The sequence below is a fragment of the Tupaia chinensis genome, unplaced genomic scaffold (assembly GCF_000334495.1).
Source record: "Tupaia chinensis unplaced genomic scaffold, TupChi_1.0 Scaffold000099_1, whole genome shotgun sequence".
Lineage (NCBI taxonomy): Eukaryota > Metazoa > Chordata > Mammalia > Scandentia > Tupaiidae > Tupaia > Tupaia belangeri.
In genome coordinates, this window is record NW_006159563.1 from 1710947 (window position 1) to 1713251 (window position 2305).

Sequence of the window (2305 nt, forward strand, 5' to 3'; positions counted from 1 at the left end):
AAAGAGGGAAAAGGGAGGGGAAAGAGGGAGCTGGCCAGAAGTGGCCAGTGGTCTCAGCAGAAGTGAAAGTGGAGGGTCGTTAGAGGGCTCCATACACAGCAAGAAGCATGGTCTCCTGCATGACTTTAAATCCTGTTCCAGGTCTTTGAAGCCTGAGTAGGCAACTCTATTAGTAAATAGTCAAATAGTGTACTATTGAGTGTAAATGAATAAGACCATGGTAAAATTAAGAGGAGAATTAAAGTTTTGGAGAGGTGGACATTTCATACACAAAGAAATTCTCAGGAAACACACTCATTGGCTTTTTTCTTGCTTTGCTATATGATGAAGTTGTCATAGATAGGACAGATAATTCGCACTTCAAAATATGTAATAAATACCAATGTAAAACTGCTTTGATATTTTCTGTTATTTTATTAATTAATATATTTATTTTAGATTTTTCCTATATGGTGCATGAGTTTGGCAATGAGAGAGGGAGAAAGTGAGAAATCGCCCCTCCCCCCCAGGGGCACTGACCATGTTGTAATCCCTTCTTCATTTTCCTCTCAGGATTTGGGCATGGACTCAGCATAATTTTCAAGCTGCCAGATCAGAGATTTGAACCACGGTCTGCCATGTGGGGGTCCAGCACCTTAACCATCTTACCACCTGCTAGCCCCATTTTCTGTCATTTTTATTTCAGTGGGTATTTTTATATGCAGGAGCTTCAAAAAATGATGGGAATGGAATTAAAGTGTGAGTTTATGTTGGTGCAAAAACATCTTTGAAATTCATGCATGGTTTTTTCATGATGTATATTTTTCATGAACCTTTTGAAGGCCCCTCATATTTAACCTTATCACAAGTGTCCCTGTTCCTGGTAACCTAGAGGAGCTTAATTATTTTTTATTTCACTGTGTCTCTCAAAAATAAAATCCCATAATCTCAGGCGACTTGAGTGCATTTATGTTCACGGCAACTGAAAACAAGATATGGTAAAGGAGAAGGAGGCAGGGGAACATATGGTCAAATTTGGGTTGCCAGCCAGAAGCTATATAGACATGTTTGACTATGTTTTCTGAAATAATAAAGAATAAGTTGCAGGAAAACCAAAATTAATCTTCCATAGTCCACCTCCCAATTTGTAATTGGAAATCTCTTCCTCTTTCTCACATCTACTTGGCTATTCTTCTTCCCAACAACGGCTTTTTCCATATGATTCCTATTAAGAGAGCAGCCTTCAACTTATGATCTAATAACACCTCACCTTCATGAGGTGCTGATGGATCGGGACAACATGCTCACACCTTTCCGACATTCTCCTGGGAAAAACAGAGTGTAAGAATAGAATGAACCACCGGCTGTGTTCACAAATTCTAATTTACAATGAGAACAAATGTTAGACGTTAAAGGTCAACAAAGCTTCTGGTGATCCTTGCTGAAGTGAAAAGCCTATAGCATTTAGTACAGTTGTATTTAAAGTTCATGCCTTTAGATATTGTCATTTCTCTTAGCTGCCAACAACACTATTTCTATAAGGCCAAAATTTAATTCAGTTCTTGATCAAAGGATTCTAAAACGCATCTGGAAGAATAAGCAAGTAACATTCATCAATAAAATCTTGAGGAAAAAAAAAACAAACATAATTAGCGAGGCCTTACCTTGCTTGATATTGAGTTGTATCATAAAACTACAGCAACTGAAACTCTGTAGGTTTGGTGTACCTCCAATCTGACATACTTTTTACAGTTACAGCAAACATCTCTGGAAATGGGACATTCTTTATTACAAAGACATTTGTACCAAGATGCTCCTTAATCCTTATTCTATCTCTAAGTCTTAGAGCAATGATAAAGAACTTTTATTTTATTTGATGCTACACTTCTGGCATTTTGAAATTAACATAAAATTATGTATAAATTTTATAGTCATATCATTCCAATAACATATTTCAAAAACTTTTTATTAGTCCCCAAGAATGTATTTATCATCTCTTTATTAACTATGATTATAAATCGAATATAATTAACATTTTCTCAATACTAATAATATTGAGACTATTGATAAAATGGTAAAAATCTTTTGAGATATGAATGCCCCCTCATAATATCAATTTTACATTCATTCAAATAGATTTAGAATGAGGAAGTCCATAAAAATAGGGTATCTTCTAGATCTTCAAGTATTTGTCATTAGAAAATAGTCAAATCATTTATTAATATAAAAATAGGGTATCTTCTAGATCTTCAAATAAGTGTCATTAGAAAATAGTCAAATCATTTATTAATTGAATGTAAATAAACAGGAATATGGAGTCAAAAGA